Source organism: Cyprinus carpio, unplaced genomic scaffold (genome assembly GCF_018340385.1).
Source record: "Cyprinus carpio isolate SPL01 unplaced genomic scaffold, ASM1834038v1 S000006547, whole genome shotgun sequence".
Classification (NCBI taxonomy): Eukaryota; Metazoa; Chordata; class Actinopteri; order Cypriniformes; family Cyprinidae; genus Cyprinus; species Cyprinus carpio.
Genome location: NW_024879210.1, coordinates 32,293 through 44,249, shown reverse-complemented (window position 1 = coordinate 44,249; position 11,957 = coordinate 32,293). Strand labels below are relative to the sequence as shown.

Here is an 11,957-nt window from a genome sequence, read left to right as displayed (position 1 = left end):
GTATTGTACCACCGCAGAGCAGCCGTGCACGGCCGGACTCATTTTCAGGAGGAAACATGAGCCACCGAATATCAAGAGCAGTCATCTTCCGTCATCTCCGAGCTCAGCGCCAGTCGCCATGAGATACCACGATAACAGTTAGAAAGACACAGCCGCAAACGTGGAGCCCGGTTTGACAATGCAGCTGGGTGCACACTCTGAACCGAATTGAGTCTTCCGCCACAAGATTCGGTGACCAGATGCCATCAGAGCTGCCGATACCGCCACCCTGAAGATAAGTCAGAAGATGTTACATCAGGTGAGAATCGTGAGCATCGAGAGCTGAGTTCGGGGCTGTCGCAGAGCCAGAAACAATGCCTTCCCTATCTCATGGGTCAGAATAAAACGTCATAATGCCGACCCGTAAGCGCGAAAAAAATGAGAATGAGCAAGAAGATACTAAAGCGAAAGCATCATCTGCACGTCGCAACGGGAAAGACTCATTATCTCCACCACCTTCGAAAGCGTTTTCGATCACCGTGCCGGCGTAAAAAATATATCGCCACAAATGGGGAGCACGAAGAGCAGCGCGACGCCGCCAGTTTCACCAGCCTCAACATTCTGGAAAATAGCGCATCGCCCAGCACTAGCGATGTTTCAAAAAGCCGTCAAAGTTAGGCTTTGTTTCAGCAGTCGAGACTCCATAAGAACTGAGTAGCGCCGCATTCTCGATCAGAACAGTTAGCCATGATTCCGTCAAGAATGCCCCTGCCCGTTACTGGGATTTTTCAGTAGTCCTGAGTACGCAATGCGCTCATAAAGTCTCAAATAGCAAAATGAGCTAGTCTGTAAGTTTTCTAAAGCAAAAGATTGCAAGATAGATTGGGTAAATTTCCCGAAACGAAGTAGTCATCATTTTTTTGTTAACATTTGTTCAATTAGACAGCAGCAAAACCCCCTCCATTTTACCCAGGATTGCGTCGTGGCTTAAATATGAAATTTCTGTATCAACCAGACTCCAAATAAGCAAATGATCATGAATCAATTTCAAATGAAGCGTCAGTATCTCATTTTATTTTTTAAGAAAGTTCCACACATTTCATCACAGTTGGCCGTCATTTCAAAGCACTTCATTTTCAGCAGCTTCTCCGGTCAGTATTTTGGGACAGTTCACTGTAAGAAGAGCTACTCGAACAAAGCTGTTCACTTCGTTACTTAGCAGATAAAGATTCGGAGTTAGAGGTATCAACAGCAGCGAAAGTGATCGGTGCTGCCACATGAAATAATGAGAAGGAGGCCATCATTAAAGTGTTACCACGCAAAATGAAAATTCTTTGTCAACACACCCTCATACCAGCCCCGTAAAAGCTGTTCAGCCCGGAACAGCCACTAAAGATATCGATGAAAATCGAAGCGATTGAGATCAAACCATAATCAAGCTTCATACAGCACTGTCATAAAGTCAGAGCATCATCAGAGTTCATTCGTGTCATCAGTGATTCAAATCACAGTATTGCAAATCAGTACTGTTACAGTGGTTACACAAGTTATTACAAGAAAATGTTTGGTATCTCTCTCATCATTTTCACCCGAATACTACGCCAAACAAAAGCTGTTCACCCTGGTCGGTAGCAATCAAAATAGCTCTGTTAAACCTACTTTCACTATTGTTTTGCCACACTTGCGAGAAATAAAGAGTAGCGAACACTATTAAAGTTTTGAGAAATCACAATAGCAGGATTTCAGTAAGTTTCTTCCACTATACGCATCACCATTTTATAGATGACAGTTGGGAAATTCTCCCGTTTCTGGCCATTTTATTATACAAAGAAAGCACCTGGACTGGATGGTATTATAATTGAAATGATAAAAATAGCACTACATACGCTATGTCCATAATGCTTTCTTTATATAATAAAATATTAGAAACAGGAGATTTCCCAGAGTCCTGGTGTGAAGCTGTGATTTGTCATCTATATAAGAATGGTGATAAAAATTATGTGGAGAACTATAGAGGAATCTCACTGCTTAACGTATTTATTGATTTCTCCAAAGCTTTCAATAGTGTTCAACATACTCTTTTGTATTTTATTCTCACTAAGAATGGTACTGGTGGGAAAGTATTTAATGTATTAAAATCTATGTATTCTAAACTTAAGTCATGTGTGAAAGGAAATTAAGGTTTAACAGAATATTTTGATTGTACCATTGGGGTGAGACAGGGTTGCACGGTGAGCCCTTTTTTGTTTGTTAAAATGTATTCAGATTGGAAATGACAGGAGAAAAAACATTGTTGTATGCTGATTTACAGTCACTGCAGCAGATACAATTGAGGGTTACAATATAACGGTTGAATCAATTGATGGGTATGACTCATTCCGATTATGCTTTTCTACTTTCCTAAACCTTGACAGTAAAATCATGGCAGTCTATGGACAGTCTCAATCCTTCCCGCTTATCCAGAATATCTTAAACCAGCCCCAAGATTGTCAAAGCTTTTTAAGTATAGTTTGGAACTACATGGGGGTAAGTATTTAATGAGCCAAAATTTCATTCTGGCAAGTATAAACCCTTTAATGATGGCCTCCTTCACTTTCATTTGAGATCTCATTGGATTTCATGGCTTGGTATGAATCAGTCAAACAGCTTTAACTGCCAATTTGATACCTCATACTCAAACCCAGATCTTTTATCTAGCTAATTCCAATCTTAAAGTAACAAGGAATGGCCAACAACTGTTCAATTAACTTCTTCTTAGTGAACTGTCCAAATACTATTGGAGCTCCTCTGGAAATAGAAATACTTGGCTTAAAATGGCAGTAACTCCTAAATGGTAAATGTCATATTTTTGTGGAACCTCTTAAATAAAGCTAAAAAGTCTGTACTTCATTTAAAAATTGTTCATGATCATTTTACTTATTTAGGTCTGCTATCTTACAGATCCAAAGTATATATTTAAGCTTAATTTTTGGCTGCAAGAAAGACCCTGTACCTACCATTGGAAAATGAGGGTTTTGCCACTGTCTCTAATTGGTCGTGTTAATGCTATAAAAAATGGTGGCCCTTCCAAGATTTTATACTTTGTTTCAGAATTTACCAATCTATCTTATGCAAATCTTTCTTTAGAAACCTAGATTCTATCATTTTCTTTTGTTTGGGGCTATAAGGCACATTGCATCTCTAAGGTTCATTTAGAAAATCAAAAGAGCTGGGTGGATTTTGGCAATGGCAGTTTTTTCAACATTACTTTTGGGCAGCAAATGTTGGGGCTTTGATGTATTGGAATCATAGCTTCGCCTTGTTCTGATCAGAATGCGGCACATACTCCTAGCTGGATTCTTATGGAATCTCATTCTGTAAACAAAAGCTCTCCTGCTTTATTATTAGGAGTGCAAACATTGTTGTATGCTGATGATATGGCCACTGTAGCAGATACAATTGGAGGGTTTCAATATAACGGTTGAATCACTGATGGCAGATGGACTATTCTGATGATGCTTTTCATACTTTCCTAAACCTTGACAGTGTAACTTATGTGGCAGTCTATGGGACAGTCTCAATCTTTCTTTAGGAACTACATGGGGGTAAATGATTAATGACAAAATTTTCATTTTGCGGTGGGAAGTAACACTTTAATGATGGCCTCCTTCACTTTCATTGAGATCTGTTGGACTTCTTATTGGTAGCACCAGTCAAACAGCTTTCACTGCCAATTTGATACCTCATATCAACTCCAAGATCTTTTATGCTAAATTTGTCTTAAAGTAACAAGGGAATGGACAACAACTGTTCAATTAGCCTCTTCTTAGTGAACTGTCCAAATACTATTGAGCTCTGAAAGTAAGTACTTTGCTTAAAATGGCAGTAACTCCTAAATGGTAAATGTCATATTTTTGTTGGAACCTCTTAAAATAAAGCTAAAAGTCTATACTTCATTTAAAATTGTTTAAGATGTTTTACTTATTTAGGTCTGGTTATTCCTACAGATCCAAAAGGTATATTTAAGCTTAATTTTTTTGGCTGCAATAAAGGCCTGAAATCTACCATTTACAAGAAAAAATGGAGGGAGTTTTGCACTATCTCTCAGACTAGTTAGAGTGTTAATGCTATAAAAATGGTGGCCCTTTAAGATTTATGCTTGTTTTTCAGGAATTGCAATCTATCTTACAAAAATCTTTCTTTAGAAACCTAGATTCTATCATTTTCTCTTTTGACTTGGGGCTATAAGGCACATTGCATCTCTAAGGTTCATTTAGAAAAAATCAAAAAGAGAGCTGGGTGGATGGCAATGGCAGTTTCAACATTACTTTTGGGCAGCAAATGTTAGGGAGCTTTAAGTATGTTGAATCATAGCTCCTTGTTCACCAGTCAAGGAATGCGGCACATATCCTAGCTGGATTATTATGGAATCTCATTCTGTAAACAAAGCTCTCCTCACTGACTTTATTATTAGCCAACTTAAGTATCCCTTTAAAGAACATCACTAAAAATTTTGTTGTGCATAGCTCTTTAAGGATATTGAAACAAGTTAATAAATTTCTTGGTGTCACGCTGCCCTCTCTTCATTCTCCCATTTGTGAGAATCATATTTTTACACCAGCTTTGAGTGATAAAACCTTTCAAGTGTGGAATAATAAGGGTCTTTCCACATTTAACGACTTGTACACAGATGGTCACGTTTCCTCCTTTGATAAGTAAATATCATCTTACTCATTCTCATTTTTTTTCCTTACCTTGCAGAGTCGCCATTATGTTCAGCAGACTTATTTCTGATTATAGGATTCAGCAGGAAGAGCTTGTTTCTATAGCCTAGTGCGAACAAGCCCCAACTCTCGGCATATGTTTTCACATTTGTCCTCCCTGTTCTCTAACCGGTCCAAAACTTCTGACGACTTAGGGTAGCCTGGGAAAGGAGGCTGGTATCAGCTTAATCTGATAACACTGGTCTGAAATCTTGAAGAGAATACATAGCTGTTCATCAATGCACGACTTCACTTAATTCAGTCAAAATTGTAACACAGACTGCAGTAATCTAAACCAGACTCCACAAATGTACCCCACTGTGTCTCCTATGGGTGATCTACTGTACAAGTTGGCAGAGGAACTTATAATCTCATGCTTTTTGTTCTTGCCGAACTCCAGAGATATTGGGAAGATATTTTTCTCTTGTATCAGTGCATATGATCATACTCTTCCTCCTGAATGGAATTGTGCCATTTTTGGGCTATCTGCCCACGTTTCCTCTTTGCCTGATCATTTGCATTTGGGATTAATGTTGGGCATGGTTGTAGCCAAGAGAATTATATTACAGGATTGGAAAAGCCACTGCCCCCCATGTTCAGAATGGCTGTGCGGAGATGTCGCTGTTTTAAAACCTTGAAACAAAATTCGTCTGAACGAGTAAAGTCCTTAATTTTTCCAAGAAATCTGGGGTCCCTTCCCCCCTCCAACTTTACTATGTAGAACTAAAGATTAGTATACTATTTTATAGTATTATACCCCCTTTTTTATGGTTATGATTCTTTGTGGTGATTTTTGTCCCTGTCCCTCCTGCTGATTTAATATTTTTTTACGTATGTTATTTAGGTATTTGTGAAATTTTTTCTAAACTCGTCCTGGCTTGTTGTTGTTGTGTAGTTTTGTTTTTGTTTTTTTTTTTTTGGGGGGGGGGGTGGGGGGGGTGGGGTCCATGAGGTTTGCTTGAAAGCGTACTTCATCACCTTTGACTGTTTGTATTTCAAATCCCTTGTAGTTGGTGGTATAAAGCAACAAAAAAATAAAATAAATGGACAACAATTATATAATATTTCACTCTGTCTTGTTAACATTTTTAATAAAAAAAGAATGATTTCCCTATTACATAATATTATGCCTTTACTTGTTATGATAATAAATTTACAAGGAAAACTACAACCTTATAAATAGCTTCATATAACCAGATATATAAAAAATGTGTAAAATTAAAATTTGGTTTGCTAAGAACTGAAATAACATATATTGAACATAATTAATACTCTTTTCAGTAGTCTCTTAGCTGTATTTTTCTTTTGAGTTTGGAGTGTGTCCCAAATTTGTAGAAGTCCATGGTACTGTACAATGTATGTCGAGAGAAATGCTCTTTTGTAAGCCTTCAGTTGTTATTAGTGGTAGGATGGAAAAGCTGGCAGAGATGCATTTTTTTTTTTTTTCTCTTAACACTGACAAATGTTGGTGGTATTGGCTGATTGACCCACTCGTGGTTCCAATTTATTGAAATGGGACAGGTTAAGATGGATCAAGTTAAGTTAGCTCATTGTTGGTGTTGTTGGAAGATGTTAGAGGTGGAAAAAATTCTTGAATCCCTTGTTAGATTGCTTTGATGGGAGGACTTAAAGGCTCTGGAAGAGAGGACAAGCTACGTGCTGAGCGCTCCAGCTCTATCAGGATCAGGACAGTGGTCAACAGCATACGTGCTACGTCTGAGCACAAGCATGTTGCGTAGAAGAGCAAGGTTTTTTTAGGTTGGGTTTTCTCCATATTCACTCCCACCATCACTAGTTTACTCTAGCTCTTGGGTGGCTCACTTGGACATAACCGACCACTTCAGGTCGATTGCTTGTTAGCTGGGACGAGAAAGAAGCAAAGCATATGATAATTATTGAAGCTATCATCCCAGATTTTGAAAGTTTTCATTTCAGGACACAAGTGATTGACTTTGTGATTGCAGGGTTCCCAAACTTTTTTCCATCAGCGAGTAAAATATTTACTTGATTCCCCCTGATAAATTAAATTAAAGAAAGATGTCACCCAAAATAAAAATTGCTTGTACAGTGACTCACCCTCAGGCAGAAGGGGTGTAGATCAGTTTTTCATCCTAACGATTTGGAGAAATGTAGCATTACAAACATGACCACTGCAGTGAACGGGTGCTATCAAATTCATCATCTGATCAAAAAAAAACTCACAATAATCCACAGTATCCACATGACTGCTAAGTTTGTAAAGAAACAAATTCCCTCTAAGATATTTAAAGCTTTAACCATTGCGTCTGGAAAAAATTTTGAAAGAACGCTTCCTTGAAGTAAAAGATCCATCCGATGTGTTCCTCTCCACTTTAAAAAATTTAAATAAAATATTTTTTTAGAACTTTTTTTTGTACTGTTTTCAGTTGGGTCACTAAATGGTGGTTGATCTGGGGATATTTGTCTCCTGATTCAGACAAAGACTTTTAGGTATGCTTTTCACTGGAGAAAGCAATTTTTGAATTTGAAGTTAAAAAATGTCTTGATGGATTTGTTAATTGCTTTTCTCACAAGATGTTAACTTAAAAGGGGTAGTTGGTGTGATTTCCAATTTTTTTAACATTAGTTACCTGTGCAATGTTGCTGTTTGAGAGCATAAACAATATCTACCAAAGTTCTGGCTGAAGTTCATTCTAAGCGGAGATATATCTTTTAAAATCCTGGCAGTTTAGTAATGCCACCACCAAAGCAGCTGGTAGGGGAATACAACGAGTTGCTTGCTTCGGGTTTCGCGATGTAACAGAAGCAGATAAGCCCACCCCTCGGGAAAAGGCAGCAAAGAGAGTGAGGGTCGAGAAAAGCATCTCAGGTTCTGAATGTAGCCATGGTTCCCCTAGTGGGGGAGCGAGACACTGCGTCCTCTAGGGGGGAGGAGCGAGACACTGGGTCCTCTAGAGGTGCGGCTATGGGGGAACACCTCATAGGTGAACCGTGTCTGAAGCACACATTGAAAAAACACCAACGAGTTGAGTGCCTGCTACTACTGCTACTGCCTCTGACGACCGCTACCAGCGCGACTATAAATAAGCACCAGGAGAATACATTATTTACTTCTTCGTCTAAAGCTTGTGTCCAAAACATGGCAGGGAGTTAGAGGATGGCATCTCGATCCCTTTACCAGGGAACCATGGTTACATTTTGTAATCTGAGACGCCTCCCTTTCAAGGGAACTTCAAACTGCATCCCTCTAGGGGTTGCTATGGGGAACAGACTCCACCGCCATGCTGAGGGGAGTGCAGGCCAGAATCATGGTAAACATCTATACCAACTCACTATTTCCAGGGAGTTGCCCCTGGGACTTTAGACAGCTGTCCATGACATTATCCCTTATGCCCAAAGGCCTAAGCTACATACCAGCATTAGGGTCTCGACCGGTAGAGCTAAAGGCTTGAATCAGGATTTATTCCTCAAAGGGATACGGCTAAGAACGCAGTATTTATACAAGGTCTTGCCTGTCACACAGGGGCTACCGCTTGCTCTCGCATAAGCTTGCTGAGGGAGCTGTCTCAACAGATCCCCAGTAGCAACACCCTGTTTAGATAGGTATCCAAGGATGCATGAATGGAGTGGCGCCCAAGTTGAACGGGGCTTTTACCAACTCAAGAAAGGGCACAAAGCAACCTCGCAAAGCCCTCACCAAATAGGATTTTAGAAAGAACGCAGAGCACTAGCATGCGAACTTACCACAGTGTGGATTTCAGAAAGTGCGCAAAGACTTCACGTGCACACTTACCATAACATGGATTTTCAAATACTGTTTTAAGGAGGGGCTCTCGTGGCACTCTGATGGAGCAGCTCATAGATGGAATGGTGCATCTCAAACAATATGTTTGAGAGTCATCAACTCGATCTGTGGAAATAATGCTGGTGGAAATAATGCTGGGGAAAAAACAGAGAACTTAGTCTCATATGAGAGGAGAACTCCGGATTCAGAGTAGTGCACTCATAGGCGACCCTTCCTGGAAAAGGGGAGCTCTGCTAAACTACCAAGAGAATCGCCCAGATAGCCCCTCACGTTGAGGGAAGCAATTCTTGAAGTGTATAAACAAATACACGCTGGCTGAATGGACCCCAAGGAACCAAGGTCTAACCATCTCGAAAACTAAGCTGAGCCACGTAACCCTTACCGTACAGGATTTCAGAAAAGTGCGCAGAGTCTTGCGTGCATGCTTACCATTTACGTGGATTTTAGAAAGTGCACAGAGCTTAGCGTGTGTACTTAAAGGTTCCTAAGCATCGCAGAGGCGCTGAACCGCACGGGAGAGGCAAGCTCAAATTTTGCACACCTCTGGCGGGGGGAGCATCACCTGAGGCAGTATATACAGGAAGACTTCCGTAACTACCACCTCCACTTCCCGCTGGATGCGACAGCACAACTAAGCGGCCAGGAGGCCCCTAACCATCCATGAAATTCCCTGCAGTGCTGTGCCAGGTCTGATGATCAGCGAGGCTCCCGAAGAAGCCTGTGATCTTGGGCGCCTAATACCAGAGCACGAGGCCGGACGGCCGGTGCTGACGAGTGTTTAGTAAATGCCGTAACTGAGCACTGCAAAGGAAACTCACAGAGTTTATTAGTAGACACATAACCACCAGCAATTTATACACATAAATATATACAGAAAGGGTTACATACTCACCCACCCTCCTGCACTGGAGCCCCGCTCAAGGGGCACCTCCTTTTAGTCCAGACCATCAGTAAGGTGGTTGCTATGAACATAGAACCAGCCAAAAACATCATAGGTCCAGCCTAGGAGACTGTTATGCAAGAATTTTCCACCTATCCTCGATCAGGTGGAGAGCTGGTGGTTACAGGGGAATTAGGCAGGGGAGGATAAAAGCAGAAGTTAAAAAAACACCCAAAGGGAATGAGTAGCTACCTAGGTATCACTCCGATTCAGACGAGAACGCTGTCTCGTCTGAATCACAGCCCTCAGGTTCTGCTTATCTCCTCGTGACCCACGATTCCTCTTACCCCTGCCCAGAGACCTCTCTCTCGGTGCTACCAAGCAGGCCACCTCTGCCATGGGTAGGTCTATGGTGGCCATGGTGGTAACAGAGAGACATCTGTGGATGAACCTGGCAGACATCGGGAGGAAAGAAAGGGTTTTTTTTTCTCGATACTCGCCTTCCGAACTTTACGTTACCTCCGACGAGACGGTGGTCGAGAAGTTCAGGGAGGCAAGGCGCAAGCTGCGACACTAGCCTTCTGCGCAAGCGGGGGAGGAGCGCAAGCTGCGACACTAGCCTTCTGCGCCCGTCGTTGATCCTCAGATCGAGACAGGCCAGGACCCCTATGTTGTTCGCGCTCGGACCTGGACCTTCGTGGAATGAAGGATTTAAAGGCAGCTGAGTGCACCCTTGCCTCCCTGAACTTCTCGACCACCGTCTCGTCGGAGGTAACGTAAAGTTCGGAAGGCGAGACCGGAGTATCGATGTCTGCCAGGTTCATCCACAGATGTCTCTCTGTTACCACCATGGCCGCCATAGACCTACCCATGGCAGAGGTGGCCTGCTTGGTAGCACGGAGAGAGAGGTCTGTGGTGCGGCGCAGCTCGGCTACCTGGTCAGCTGAAAAGCCTTTGCCTTTATCCAGGTCCTTCAGCAGATCAGCCTTATAAGCCTGAAACACTGCCATCGTGTGCAATGAAGGACCTGCTTCTGCGTATGTGCTGCCATTTAAGTGGAATGTATCCTGTAGGGAAAGAGGGAGATTTAAGAGAGGATGTTTCCCCCACAGAGAGATCAAGTTTCTACAGGGGACATCCTCTCATAGCGGTTTTCGTGCATCACCTTGATGTCGACAGAGACAGATTGCATAACTCTTATGCTGAAACCGATGGATGCGAGAAGAAAACGGCCCATTCCATTCTACTTCAACATCTAAATCAAAAAAAAACAAAAATCTAACCCTCACCTGAGCTCTATGGCCATACAAAGAAAAATAACGCTCGTCGAGGCAACCTCGTGGCGTCACTTTGCCTGCATGCTTCCATGGCAAGTCCATGCAAGTCCAACTTTGCCGTGGCGTGATCCATAACCTCTAACAGCTCCACATACACAGGGCAGGAGGATTGAGAAGGCTCAGCCTCAGCTTCTTCGCCACCCTCCGACATCTTCTGCTCTTCCTGGGCAGAACCCAGCAGAGCACTAACTTCAGCATCAGAAAATGTTAATGGCAACACACCTGAAGTTCACTCTCGTCTGCCGTCGAAGAGCGCGAAAGGGAAAGTCCCTCTCTAAACTCCTCAGCGAGATCCACCTGCATGCAGATCGCCCCCTCAAGGACATCGCGTACGTGCTCTTCACCCAAACAAGAGACGCAAAGACTGTGTGTGTCATCAGGTGTCAAAAAACGCCGACATGGATGTACACATTGTCTAAATGCCTTGCTAGTGGATGCCATGATAAACAGAGAAAGATCGCTCTTACCGTGGTCGTTTCTCAGATGCACGCTTCAAAAAAAAAAAAACAGTCAATGAAGACGAAGAAGAGAATGACGTATTCTCCTGGTGCTTATTTATAGTAGCGCCGGTAGTGACGTCAGAGGCTGTAGCCGGCCAACTCATTGGTGTTTTTTCAATGTATGCTTCAGACCTCGTCTCGTTCCCTACTCAGGGAACCATGGTTACATGAGGACACAGTTCGAACTAGAGGTCCACGCAAAAATCTATTCATACTGTATATGAATCGTGATTCTGTCTTCTAACGATTGTAATGAATTCACAAGTTTCAAAGTCAATGTTCTAAAGCTGCGGTTCTTAATACTGTTCCTCACGTCCACTGCTCTGCATCTCTCTCTTTCTCTCTCTCTTTCTCTCTCTCTCTCTCTCTCTCTCTCTCTCTCTCTCTCTTTCTCAGGCTCTCTCTCTCTCTCATACAGCTCAGCTCCAACAATGGTCTGTTCCAATTATACACTTATTTTCAGAGAAGCAAAAAAAAGAACAAACATGCATGCGCATTCACTTTACTAAATCTATAAAAACTCTAACAAAAGCAGTAGCATTTACAGTCTAACATAAGCAGTAGCATATACAAAAGTATGAGAAAACAAAAGTATGAAAGCAAAAACTAACATCTGCATAACCCTCTTCAATAATATCCTCTGCTTCTCAATTGGGCTCAAACTGACAACCTTTCCTTAAAAAAAGCCACATTTCTAGCATTTGTAAAACTGCATTTTTCCATCTCAAAAATAAA

At 41.9% G+C, this 11,957-nt stretch overlaps 1 pseudogene; it reads right to left on the bottom strand.

Annotated features, from left to right (window-relative positions):
- The window catches only part of LOC109064147, a 41,481-nt pseudogene that overhangs the window by 13,929 nt on the left and 15,595 nt on the right, over positions 1 to 11,957 (bottom strand).